This window comes from Pongo pygmaeus, chromosome 1, assembly GCF_028885625.2.
Source record: "Pongo pygmaeus isolate AG05252 chromosome 1, NHGRI_mPonPyg2-v2.0_pri, whole genome shotgun sequence".
In the NCBI taxonomy this organism is placed as follows: Eukaryota; Metazoa; Chordata; class Mammalia; order Primates; family Hominidae; genus Pongo; species Pongo pygmaeus.
Genome location: NC_072373.2, coordinates 182,276,227 through 182,289,333, shown reverse-complemented (window position 1 = coordinate 182,289,333; position 13,107 = coordinate 182,276,227). Strand labels below are relative to the sequence as shown.

Here is a 13,107-nt window from a genome sequence, read left to right as displayed (position 1 = left end):
CCATGTGTGTGGTTATTTATATTTACAATTAAAAATAAATTAACTTTAAAATTGTGTTCCTTGGCCACACTGGCTACATTTCAAGTGCTCAGTAGCCACATGTGGTTAATGACTAAGATTTTAGATAGCACAGACAGAACATTTTCATCATCGTGGAAAATTCTATTAAACCACACTGGTCTAAATTCTAAATGCAATGACGTACTGTTCAGCAATAGCTCAGACTTCCAGCGGCCCAGAAAATCCCCCATCTGATGTTAACACTGCAGGCAGATGGGGTCACACATAAAATAGTATATGGAAATATTGCTAATGCTTTACTCCTCATCCCTGAACGGGAACGCCTCTGAAAGATGCTGAAACCTGCCCCATTGCGCCACCTTGTGCCCAACCCTTGATATTGCGCATTCAATGTGCAAATAATTGTTACAGATCCACCATCCCACAAAAAGCCACAGAGGAGAGAATGTCCTGGGCTTACACAAAACAACTTCCTAAATGCAATGGACTTTCTGAGTTACTGCCTCTCCATGGCAAGGGCTTATGAAACACATACAGATCTCTCCATGCTCTGAACTCCTGTCTCAATGAAAGTCATGAGGATTGTTGGTGTTTACCCAGGCATTTTACACTTGACTCATCTATTACTGACCATAAGCATGTAGCAGTGGCACGTGAACTATCACTCCCAATCCTCACAAAAGTCATGCAGTCCCCATCATTATTTTCACTGGATTAGGAAAGAGAGACTTTGAGGAAAGCCGTTTGCTCAAGGTCATACAAATAGTAAGACAGGGAGTGGAAAATCAAACCTAGATCTGATTCCCCAAATGCCCAGCTTTCTCTGTTCCCAGATCTAGCTGGAACTTCACTGGAGGAAAGGGATTTGATCTCCACCTTCTTCTGAACCAAGAAAGGTGCAGCCCAGAACTGGGAAGTGAGCAAATTCCTAAGAGGGATGAGCTAGTGAGCGGGAAGGGAGTGTTTGTCACAAATAGCAGCTTCCTTTGCCCGACACCCATTTGCTGTATAATAATGGGCTGCGATGGACAGGTGGACCAAGAGTCCTGAGATTCAGAGAGAGTTTAAAGAGAAAGCCATAACATTTCAGCCAGTTTCATGATATTTCAGAGATGTTATCACAGTGTTCCAGAGAATGTTTACAAAAGTTTCAGAGATGTAGATACTTGTGGATTTTCAGAGAGAGAGAAAGATTGGGAGAGTTACATAGAGAACTTAAGAAAATTCAGAACAAGGTAGAGAATAAATAAAAAGTCAGATAGGGTCAGAGATTTTTCTCATACATCAGCTCCTAATTGCCAGGAACGTCTCAGAGAATATTCAACATCTTGCTGCAAAATGAAAAGCCCAATGAATTCCTTGGCTATCTACAAATATTGTATATGGAAGTTAGCCTTACATGGAGAATGAGATGGGGTAGAAGGGAGTGGAGAAAGGACTGGTACCTAGTGTTCTGCCTCATGGCCCAGAAGGCAGGTGGGATGGGAGACGTTGGTGTGCTCTACCCCTCCCCACTGCAGTCATCTTTTGTACTGCATATTCTGAAAAAGCCTTTTTTGGTAGGCAAGATATTTATTGATAATAAAAAATGCGTCATCAGAGAAGACAATCTGGAAAAATACTTGAAGGTGCAAAGAAGGAGTAATTCAAAATTACCTTCTTTGATATATTGAGAATAGCACTTTTTCTGCTAGTACATATGTGTGAATGTATATATGCACATATATGAATGGTTTTGATTTTACAAATATATGGTATGTACTCACATATTTACAAATGGAAATCATACTATCTGTAATTCACAAATTGTCACACTAAACATAAACCATTTTTTCTCTTTTTATTTACTTAATATTCTAAGCACTTTTTCATGTTAAGCATTCTTTGAAAACACTAACTGCCTGTGTAATATCCCATTCCATCAATGATTCTCAAACTCTAGCAGGTATCAAAATTACCTTGAGGGCTTTAGGAATTCTGAGCCTCACTCCAAGAGTTTCTGAATCAAGAAGTATCAGCTAGGACAAGAATCTGCATTTCTAACAATTTGCCCAATGTTGATCTTGCTGGTCTGGGAACTACAAAGTTGTTCACTATGTTATACAAAAATTCTCTTATAATTGAATATTTAAATTGTTTTTGTTTTTAACATGAAGCTACCCCTAGCCCCACCTGGGGCCTCTCAGAGCTCTGGGATTTGTCAGGACCAAGTACCTGGGACTCGGTGTTAAATCTGAGTAAAATCTTAATACATGATAATTTTCATAGAATAAGTTTCTACAATGGAAATGACTAACTACAAATTTATGAACGTTTTGGAGACTTAATACGTATGTTCAAGCTGACCCAAATAACTGATACCAAATTGTGTTAAAGGAAAAGACATGGGCCTGGAGGTCGGAGACCTGTGTTTAAATCTTGCCCTGCCACTTGCTTGCTGTCTGACCTCGGACAAGTGACTGGAACTCCCTGAGCCTCGGTGCTATAATTACCACATCAAATATAAACAGGAATGGCCTTCTTTTAAGGTCTTGAACTCAGCCCAAATTCTCCAGCCCCATCTTCTGTCTCAGACAGAATACTGGAGTTGGAAGGAACCTAAGACTGTATCTTGCACACCATGAAGGGTTAGTTTCCCATCCTCTGAGCCTAGGGAGCCATCTATACTTACAACATTCACATCATTTATAACAGTACATTATAAGCAGTTGTTTAAGGGTCAGCCACCTTCCAAGTCAGACCACGAGGTCATTGAAAGAGATTAGGCCTGGTTCATTTCTGAGTCCCAAGTGGTTACTGAACACACGGCAGATAGTCGCAAAATGTTTGTTGACGGAATTGTGAGGAAGGAGCTCAGCCTCCACCATTCCCAAGAAGCCCTGACATGAGATGTTGAAGAGAAAAAAGCATAGCCCTGTAGCTGGGAGCCTTGAGGGTGCATCTCAGTCTTCCCATAAATTCACTGAGATCCTGAGAAACTGCCTGACTCCCCCTCATTTTCTAAGGAATCCCTTATCCCTAATTACCACACAGGGCTAGTAGGTGAAGATAAGAACATGGTGTGTCATTTAGACTATAAAGGGTGGTATGGCTGGGACTCCTAGGATCCTCCAGCACCATTATCTGTTCCTGATTTTTAAAATTTCAGATTCTTGACAGGGCACAAGATCACCCAAAATAATGACGGTGTTTCCCATCCTGCTTCGCAGCTGGATAAGTCCGCATGACTAAGTTCTGAGCAACAGAATAATAGTGGAAAGGTTATGTGCAATTTCTAGGAAGTATGCTCTGGAATACTGAGGCAATGGCTGGAGTTTGAGCAGCCATGTTAACAATGAGATGGAATATGGTAGAGAAGAAAGATAAAAAGGGCTGTGCACCTTTAAAAATTGTGAATTATCCTACCAGTCCTATTCTATCTATCTCCAGACTTACATGAAAAAAAAAACCTTTCCTGCTTAAGCTACTCTTAACTTGGGCATATATTATAGCCAGATTAATCAGAGCTGATATATATGGTTCTGCTAATGACAATATTTACATTGAATTACAGCTTTATACTTTATAGACAGCTTTCAGGGGAAAGGAGTAAATTAATGTAATATTCACTCATTCATTTATGTGATGAAAAAATGAGCATCACTGTGTGTCAGGCCCTGGGCCACGTGCCAGGAACAGAAATGAATCTGGTAAAACCCCTGCCTCCTATGGGCCCACCACTAGCAAGGGAAACAGATGAGCAATCATGACACAATTGAGTGGTGTGGTAATAATGGAAGCATGGGCAACTGTGGGGTGCCATAGGACCCAGGATCTAGGAAAAGGCATGATGTCAGGGATGGATGGGGATGGTGGCAGGAGCTGTGGCTCCAGGTCCCAGGCTGTGCCGCAGATTGCTAATCCCAGGATCCTCTGAATCTCCTTGGCCCAATTCCTATGGAGGCATTAGGGAACCTGTGGCCTGTATTTTCCCTCCCAGTGAAGACCAGATGCTGGTTGAAGAGCTCCCCAGAGCCTTGTTGGGATAACTGCAGTCTCTGCTTTCTGTAGAGGATGTGACAAGGTGAGCCTCAGACTCAGGCAGAAGCCACCCCAACTTGAGGCTTCTTGGGGCTCTGGGATTTGTCAGCACCAAGTAGCTGGACCTGGTGTTCCAGGGTGAACATGTGTGGAGCCAGGAGAAGCCGTTCACCTGTGAATGATAACAAGGCCAGCACCAGCTCCTACTGACTGAGCATTTCTGTGCCAGGCCAAGGGGTCTGTGCTTTACACACTTACTTCATACCTCAAGATGACTGTGTGAGGTAAGCCTTGCTGTCCCCATTTCATATACAGAAAAGCTGAGGCTGGGAAGGGAAAATGAGTTGGCCAGCCTCACACACCTGTGACTGCCCTGCCCGGGCCAGGCTCAGATTCACACGCCTGACTCTTAAAGCCTGGGACTTGAGCTCTCATGGATAATTTAGTCTATCACACTTGAGAGTTCCAAGGTCGTTAGAAACTACTGCAGATGTCACTTCACAGATGAGGAAGCAGGTACTCACAGTGACATACAGTCTTATCCAGGGTCATCAATGTGCACTCATGACTACATAGTGCTTTCCCAGACAAGCTACAAATAGTGTGTGTGTGTGGGTGGGGGGATGGTGTGTGCATGAGCGGGTGTGCACCTGCTGGACACACCCATGCATGAACTGTAACTCAACACCAAGACCTACTTTCTAAGGTCCAAACGATGGCCGTGTCTCTAGTATTAGCCGCCCTTTCCTCCTGTCTTTGTGTGTGGATGCGTTGTTTTATTTTTATTTTTTCAGCTTTATTGAGGCATAATGAACAAATAAAAATTATATCTGCTTAAGGTATATGGTGTGATGACTTGATGTAGGTATACACTGTGAGATGATTACCACAATCAAGTTAATTAATACATCTATCACTTCACATAGTTACCATTGTGTGTGTGTGGTGAGAACACTTATGATCCACTCTCTTAGCAATTTTTATATAAACAATAGAGTATTATTAACCACAGTCACCATGCTCTACATTAGAGCCCCAGGACTCACTCATCTTACAACTGCAAGTCTGTACTCTCCTCCTGTCTTGAGAAACCTGTTTGCCCAGGTACGTAGCAGCTGGGCTGCCAGCAGCAACAACAGCTCCCAGCCCTGAGCTGGGGTCTTCCTTCCGCATCTGACCCTGGGGTCCTGGAGCACTCTGAGCCCAAAGCAAGTCCTCTCTGTTCCAGAACCAAATCTGGTAGCAAAGCCAAGTGCTGTCCCTCAGAGGCCTGGGCCCCATAGACTGGAATGAGACTTCTGGGCCTTTCCAACTGCCTCACCTGGGAGTGGAGCCAGGGCACATCCCTAACCTTCACAGCCCTCCTGGCACTGTCAGAGCAGCTGTCAGAGGCCAGCAGGAGCTGCTCCATGCCTGGGGAGCTGCTGCCCAGGAGCCTGGGACAGAGAGCTAGGGCCCCAGGAGGTTTTGTCCAGGCCAGGCTGCAGAAGGCTGCACAGGTAAGAGTTGGCTGGGGCTGGCAGGTGTGAGGTTTCAGTGGCTAGAGTGTACCATTCTCCTTCATGTGCCTTCCTTTCTTTTCTCCACCCTTGGATTCCTGTCACCATCCTCCTCAGACCTACTCACCTACATAACAATCCTTTCCTCTTGGAATTGAGTATTTTTAGCCTGTCCACATAGGGTCTCCTTCCACCCTCCCACCAGCACTTTGCCATCTGACAGGGAAGCACCCCGAAGCCTTGGCCCTGATGGTTGAGGGGGGGGTACTGTGAGGACACAGAGCACCTCTCCTGGCCTGCAAGGGCCCCGTAAGCTTCTTCTCCCCCTGTACCCAGTGCAGAGAGCAGAGGCACTGCTTCCACAATGCCAGGGGCACCACTGGCACTGTATTCTTGGGTAATGGTGCTCCCTGGAGTTGTGCAGTGGGACAGCCTGACACAGGGCCTGGCACAGAATACGCTCCATGAGTGGCTGAGATTAATCAATGGAATTGCATTTGCATATGAACTGAACTGAGCACAGGCATGTGGGAAAAAAATAGCATCAGTAGGCCTTATGAAATTAGGGCTAGAGGGGGGCAGGAAAGGAGGGATGAGTGAGGGACAGCTGGCAGGGGAGGGGCCGGCACGGCCTCTGGAACTGGGGCCCAGACCCAGTGGAAAGCCCTATCCCCAGTCCAGACATCTGTGTGCCCTCTCATGAAGTGGCATTGTTGTCTGGGGTAAATACCCAAGATTCGTTGTCTCATGGCCACGGAAATCTAGGACGTGGACCCACCAGAGTTAGGTTAAGAGTGGAAGTTAGATAGGCTAAAGAAAGAGAAGAGCTCTCTGTGCAGAGGGGTGGTGGAGAAAATGGGTTGCTGCCTCCGTGGTGAAATGCAGATTTTGTAGATGAGCTTGAGGAGACAGTGTCTGATTTACATAGGGCACGAAAGATTGGTCGGATGAGGTGTGTCATTTGCATAGTGTGGAAGAAGCTGACCACCCCACCCTAATCTTTTCTTATGCAGATGGGTTCTCCCTGGCCGGAGCCATGTTACCTTGTTCTTTAATGTACATGTCGTGACAAAGAAAAGGGAAGGTGGAGCCTCCATGTTGAACATACCTGGCTTCCAGGTAGCCCTTTTCCATTGACACAGCTGCCAGCATTCACCCGTGCAAGTTTCCAGCTTGCTTATCTATGTCTGCAGCTCGATTTTTCAGACTGCTCTTTGTTAGAAAAGAGATGATTTGGGGGCTGCTTTTTGTTAAAAGGGAAATTCCGCGAGGACCCTGGTGCCCTTTCTATCTGCCTAAGTAATTTCTTTCTAGCTCCTGTATCACTCAGAGCTCCCATGCAGAGGGGCAAAACAGAGCCGCTGTCCACCCACCACCAGGAGGGATGCCCCTTCCATGCCCTCTGCCCTGGAGGGAAGGGATGGTGGTGCAGCACAGCTTTCAGAGTCAGACAATCCAAACAAGCAATGGAAATCAGCCAATAAATTTCACTCGCGTCCGTGTAAAAAGACTACCAAACAGGCTTTGTGTGAGCAATAAAGCTGTTTATTGCAACTGGGTGCAGGTGGGCTGAATCTGAAAAGAGAGTCAGCGAAGGGAGATAAGGGTGGGGCCGTTTTAATAGGATTTGGGTAGATAAAGGAAAATTACAGTCAAAGGGGTGTTGTTCTCTGGCAGGCAGAGTGGGGGTCACAAGGTGCTCAGTAGGGGAGCTTTTGAGCCAGGATGAGCCAGGAGAAGGAATTTCACAAGACAGTGTCATCAGTTAAGGCAGGAACAGGCTATTTTCACTTCTTTTGTGGCGGAATGTCATCAGTTAAGGCAGGAACAGGCCATCTGGATGTGTACGTGCAGGTCACAGGGGGTTTGATGGCTTAGCTTGGGCTCAGAGGCCTGACATTCCTGTCTTCTTATATTAATAAGAAAAATAAAATGAAATAGTGGTGAAGTGTTGGGACAGTGAAAATTTTTGGGGGTGGTATGGAGAGATAATGGGCGATGTTTCTCAGGGCTGCTTCAAGCATGATTAGGGGTGGCGTGGGAACTTAGAGTGAGAGAGATTAAGCTGAAGGAAGATTTTGTGGTAAGGGGTGATATTGTGGCGTTGTTAGAAGAAACATTGTCGTGTAGAATTATTGGTGATGGCCTGGATACAGTTTTGTATGAATTGAAAAACTAAATGGAATAAGGGAAGGAGAAAAACAGGTGTAAAAGGTCTAAGAATTGGGAGGACCTAGGACATCTGATTAGAGAGTGCCTAAGGAGATTCAGCATAGTCCTGCCAGCAAAGATTGTTTATTTACTTCAAGAGTTAAGAGTAGCAGTTTGGGGATAGCACCAGGAGATACCAGCTGTGATGGCTTGGAGAAACAGTGTAAACCGGCAGTGTAAACAAGAGCAGGGCATGTATGAGTAGTTGAGAACTGTGAATAGGAGTATGACTAGACAGAAGATAGTAGGGATGACAAGTTTTTTTGGGGCACAGTCTAAGTTGGTCTGGTGTCTGGAATGAGACTGGGACCTAATAAAAAGGAGCGTCTATACAGGAGCTTAAATGGGCTGTACCTTGTAGCATTCTGAGGACAGGTCTGACTTCTGAGAAGGGAAAGTGGTAAAAGTATTGTCCAGTCTTTTTTAAGTTGGTGGCTGAGCTTGGTGAGGTGTGGTTTTAAAAGACTATTAGTCTGTTCTACTTTTCCTGAAGACTGACGACTGTAAGGGATATAAAGGTTTCACTGAATACTAAGAGCTGAAAAAATGCTTGGCTGATTTGTCTAATGAAGGCTGGTCTGTTATCAGACTGTATAGAGGTGGGAAGGCTAAACTGGGGAATTATGTCTGACAGAAAGGAAGAAATGACTGCGGTGGCCTTCTCAGACCTTGTAGGAAAGGCCTCTACCTATCCAGTGAAAGTGTCTACCTAGACTAAGAGGTATTTTAGTTTTCTGACTTGGGGCGTGTTGAGTAAAGCCAATTTGCCAGTCTTGGGTGGAGGCAAATCCTTGAGCTTGATGTGTAGGGAAGGGAAGGGGCCTGAATAATCCCTGAGGAGTAGTAGAATAGCAGATGGAACACTAAGAAGTTATTTCCTTGAGGACAGATTTCCACGATGGAAAGGAAATGAGAGGTTCTAAGAGGTGGGCTAGTGGCTTGTACTATAGCATAGCCTGCCTTTGCTGCTGTGTGGCGATTAGGCCTGGTGGAACTGCCATCAATAAATCAAGCGTGATCAGGGTGAGGAACAGGAAAGAAGGAAATATGGGGAAACGGGGTGAATATCAGGTGGATCAGGGAGTCATGGAGGTCAGGTGTGGTATCAGGAATAATGTGGGAGGCCGGATTGAAGTCCGGACCAGGAACAATGGTAATTGTGGGACTTAACAAAGAGTGAGTACAGCTGAAGGAGCTGGGGAGCAGAAAGTATATGCGTCAGGTATGAGGAAGAAAATAGATTTTGGAAGTTATGAGAAATGTAGAGAGTGAGTTGAGCATAGTTTGTGATTTTTGAGGGCCTCTAAAAGTATTAGGGCAGCAGCAGCAGCTGCACGGAGACATGATGGCTAGGCTAAAACAGTAAGATCAAGTTGTTTGGACAGAAAGGCTACAGGGTGCGGTCCTGGCTCTTGTGTAAGAATTCTGACCACACTAACCATGCCTAGCAAGGAAAGGAGTTGTTGTTTTGTAAGGAATTGAGGTTTGGGAGATTAATCAGACATGATCAGCAGGGAGAGCCTGTGTGTTTTTATGATAATTATGCTGAGATAGGTAACAGATGAGGATGAAATTTGGGCTTGACTGAAGTAATGGGGGCTGTCTGTGAAGCCTTAAGGCAGTACAGCTCAGGTAATTTGCTGAGCCTAATGGGTGTCAGGGTCAGTCTAAGTGAAAGCAAAGAGAGGCTGGGATGAAGGGTGCAAAGGAATAGTAAAGAAAGCATGTTTGAGATCCAGAACAGAATAATGGGTTGTAGAGGGAGGTATTGAGGATAGGAGAGTATATGGGTTTGGCACCACAAGGTGGATAGGCAAAAAAATTTGGTTGATAAGGCGCAGATTCTGAACTAACCTGTAAGCCTTGTCTGGTTTTAGGACAGGTAAAATGGGGGAATGGTAAGAAGAGTTTAGAGGCTTTAAAAGGCCATGCTGTAACAGGCAAGTGATAACAGGCTTTAATTCTTTCAAAGCATGCTGTGGGATGGGATATTGGCATTGAGTGGGGTAAGAGTGATTAGGTTTTAATGGGATGGTAAGGGGTGCAGGATCAGTCGCTAAGGAGGGAGTAGAGGTGTCTTATACTTGTGGGTTAAGGTGGGGAGATACAAGGGGAGGATGTGAAGGAGGCTTTGAACTGGGGGAAAAGGCGGCAATGTGGTGTGGCTGTAGCCCAGGAATAGTCAGGGAAGCAGATAATTTAGTTAAAGTGTCTCGGCCTAATAAGGGAACTGGGCAGGTGGGGATAACTAAAAAGGAGTGCTTAAAAGAGTATTGTCTAAGTTGGCAACAGAGTTGGGGAGTTTTAAGAGGTTTAGAAGCCTGGCCATCAATACACACAACAGTTATGGAGGCAAGGGAAACAGGCCCTTGAAAAGAAGGTAATGTGGAGTGGGTAGCCTCCGTATTGATTAACAAGGGGACGGACTTACCCTCCACTGTGAGAGTTACCTAAAGCTTGGTGTCCGTGATGGTCTACGGGGCTTCTGAGGCGATAGGGCAGCATCAGTCTTCAGCCGCTAAGCTGGGAAGATCTGGGAAGGAGTCAGTCAGACAGCCTTGGGCCAGAGTTCCAGGGGCTCTGGGAGTGGCTGCCAGGTGAGTTGAACAGTCCGATTTCCATCCAATTTCCAGTGGGTTCCTGCGCAGATGGGACATGGCTTAGGAGGAATCCTGGGCTGCGGGCATTCCTTGGCCTGGTGGCCAGATTTCTGGCACTTGTAGAAGCTCCTGGGGGAGACAGTTCTGGAGGAACGCCTGGCCACTGCGGTTTAAGCGTTTGGAAGTTCTTGTGTGCTGGAGATGTGGCTGGGGTTTGTCTCACAGTGGAGGCAAGGAACTGCAACTTTTTTCTATTACTGTACACCTTGAAGGCGAGGTTAATTAAATCCTGTTGTGGGGTTTGAGGGCTGGAATTTAATTTTTGGAGTTTTGTTTAATGTTGGGAGCAGATTGGGTAATAAAATGTATATTGAGAATAAGATGGCCTTCTGACCTTTTAGGGTCTAGGGCTGTAAAGCATCTCAGGGTTGCTGCCGAACAAGCCATGAACTGGGCTGGGTTTTTCATATTTGATGAAAGAGCCTAAATGCTTACTGATTTGGGAGAGGTCTGATAAAGAAAAAGGAGCATTAATCTTGACTATGCCTTTAGCTTCAGCCACTTTGTTAAGAGAGAATTCCTGGGCAGGTGGGAGAGGGCTACTCATGGAATGAAACTGTAAACTGGACTGGGTGTGAGGAGGGGAGCTGATAAAAAGATTATAGGGTGGAGGAGCAGAGGCTGAGGAAGAATTGGGACCTAGCTCGGCCTGGCGAGGAGCAGCCTGGGGAGGAGGGAAGAGGTCAGATGGGTCTGTAGAAAAGGAAGATTAGAAAGACTCAGTGACGCTTGGGGTTGGGACTGAGGGGACAGGCAGGAGGGAAAGAAGGAAGATTTGGGACAAGTTGCACTGGGCACAGAGACTAGGGAGGGACTGATGTGTAAAAGAATGCCTGGACGTCAGGCACTTCAGACCATTTGCCTATTTTTCGACAAAAATTATTTAGGTCTTGTAGGATGGAGAAATCAAAAGTGCCATTTTCTGCCTATTTAGAACTACTGTCAAATTTGTATTGGGGTCAAGCGGCATTGTAGAAGAAAATAAGGCATTTAGGTTTTAGATTAGGTGAGAGTTGAAGAGGTTTCATGTTCTTAAGAACACAGGCTAAGGGAGAAGAAGGAGGAATGGAGGGTGGAAGGTTGCCTATAGTGAAGGAGGCAAGTTTAAAGAAAAGGGAGAGTAGAGACACAGAGGGAAGCGGTTCAGGGGTTCTTACCTTCCAGAAAAGAGGGAAAGGGGTCAGGGTGCAGAGATACGAGGTCGGAGTGTGGAAATAAGGGATCAGGGCACAGAGGTATAAAAAGTTGGGGCACGGAAATAAGGAATCGGGGCACAGAGATATAAGAGGTCGGAGCAGGGAAATAAGGGATCAGGGCGCAGAGATAAGAGGTCAGGCCACAGAAATAAGGGATTGGGGATTCTTGCCCCCTAGAAAAGTGGGACTTGCCACTAAGGGTGAAGGAGAAGGTGTTGAGGGGTTCTTGCCCCTCCTCCAGAAAAGCGGAGAAGGGGTAGAGACATGGAGAGAAGGAGTTGGGGTACTTGCCCCTCCCCTAGAAAAGCGGGACTTGCCACTAAGGGTGAAGGACCAAGGCAGGCGTCCTTGCCTCTGAAACATCTGACACCTCTGAAACGTGGGTGAATAATCAGGGAGGCATCTCTGCAATGATTAAACACCAAGGGAAGGCTGCCTTCCCAGTCTGTGACTGGCGCCGGAGTTTTGGGTCCACAGATAAAATATCTCCTTTGTCTCTACCAGAAAACGAAAGGAATTAAAATTAAGAGAAGGGAGAGATTGAAGTGTGGCACCAAGATTGAAAGGAGAAAGAGGTTGAGAGATAGTGAGGGAGGTTGGAGAAGAGAGTAAAAAGAGGCCGCTTACTGGATTTGAAATTGGTGAGATGTTTCTTGGGCTGGTCGGTCTGAGGACCTGAGGTCGTAGGTGGACCTTTCTCATGGAGCAAAGAGCAGGAGGACAGGGGATTGATCTCCTAAGGGAGGTCCCCCAGTCCGAGTCATGGCACCAAATTTCACTCGCGTCTGTGTGAAGAGACTACCAAACAGGCTTTGTGTGAGCAATAAAGCTGTTTATTGCAACTGGGTGCAGGTGGGCTGAGTCCGAAAAGAGAGTCAGCAAAGGGAGATAAGGGTGGGGGCGTTTTATAGGATTTGGGTAGATAAAGGAAAATTACAGTCAAAGGGGGGTTGTTCTCTGGCGGGCAGAGTGGGGGTCACAAGGTGCTCAGTAGGGGAGCTTTTGAGCCAGGATGAGCCAGGAGAAGGAATTTCATAAGACAGTGTCATCAGTTAAGGCAGGAACAGGCCATTTTCACTTCTTTTGTGGTGGAATGTCATCAGTTAAGGCAGGAACAGGCCATCTGGATGTGTACGTGCAGGTCACAGGGGATATGATGGCTTAACTTAGGCTCAGAGGCCTGACAATAAGCCTCATTTCCTCACCTAAAAATGAGATTCGTAAAGCCAGCTCACACAGTTAGTAAAACAATATAGATCATATTTGGGATGTGACCTACCCGATAATTCTGGCACAAACCGGTAATCATCAGCCTCCTTACCCCTCACTGTTCTGGCAAGGGAAGTTGTCAGCAGGAAGACTGGCTGAGAGTGGTTTTTCAGGAAGAACTTGCAGTGCCCAGGGTGGAAGCCAGCCAGAGGCACATGGAACATGCCCAGGATTTTCCTTGGGGTGGGGAATGCTGGAAGGAGACAGAGAAACACCCAGGCAGCCACATAA

At 46.1% G+C, this 13,107-nt stretch overlaps 1 protein-coding gene across 2 annotated transcripts in view; it reads left to right on the top strand.

The window, feature by feature from the left end:
- The first annotated feature begins 5,434 nt into the window (after positions 1 to 5,434).
- The window catches only part of SLC5A9 (solute carrier family 5 member 9), a 44,879-nt gene continuing 37,206 nt past the window's right edge, over positions 5,435 to 13,107 (top strand). Inside the window, exon 1 of one of the 2 annotated variants that reach the window (XM_054473773.1) lies at positions 5,435 to 5,540. The gene's annotated coding sequence lies outside the window, so the exon portion shown is untranslated. Of the gene's footprint in view, positions 5,541 to 9,325; positions 9,384 to 13,107 lie in introns of those variants that run through there. The other variant, XM_054473774.2, reaches the window with a different exon arrangement.